The sequence below is a fragment of the Galeopterus variegatus genome, unplaced genomic scaffold, assembly GCF_000696425.1.
Source record: "Galeopterus variegatus unplaced genomic scaffold, G_variegatus-3.0.2 Scaffold9047, whole genome shotgun sequence".
NCBI classification, from domain to species: domain Eukaryota; kingdom Metazoa; phylum Chordata; class Mammalia; order Dermoptera; family Cynocephalidae; genus Galeopterus; species Galeopterus variegatus.
Window position 1 is genome coordinate 14,124 of NW_007735158.1, and position 427 is coordinate 14,550.

The following is a 427-nucleotide window of genomic DNA, read 5'->3' on the forward strand; positions in this document are numbered from 1 at the left end:
ACCAATATTATACCAGTTGAATACAGAATGTGGCATTCTATTCCCATTCAACCTAATAATCATAATCAGCTTTAACTGACAGGAATATTCACAGAATGTTTTATTTTGGAATACCCTGTTTCCCAAGGAAGTGCTACCTTACCTACGGTGATCTAAGATATTTTTGTTCATCCTCTTTGAAATGAGGTGTGACTAAAGGGTGCTAACTCTGAGCCTGGCTGTGAATGTCACTGAAGAGTATCAACACAACTGTTAATTCTGTCACTTGTCATGATTTAAGAAGTTTAAGACCTCCCTTAAAACTCAAGCTAAAATTGTTTCAGCCTACTAAGATGCTGCCAGCAGCATTTCCATGAACATGGCCAAGAGTTAGATTCAAGTAGCCTGGCTGGTGCACTGTGGTGCCACACTAGAATAAAATTTCTTA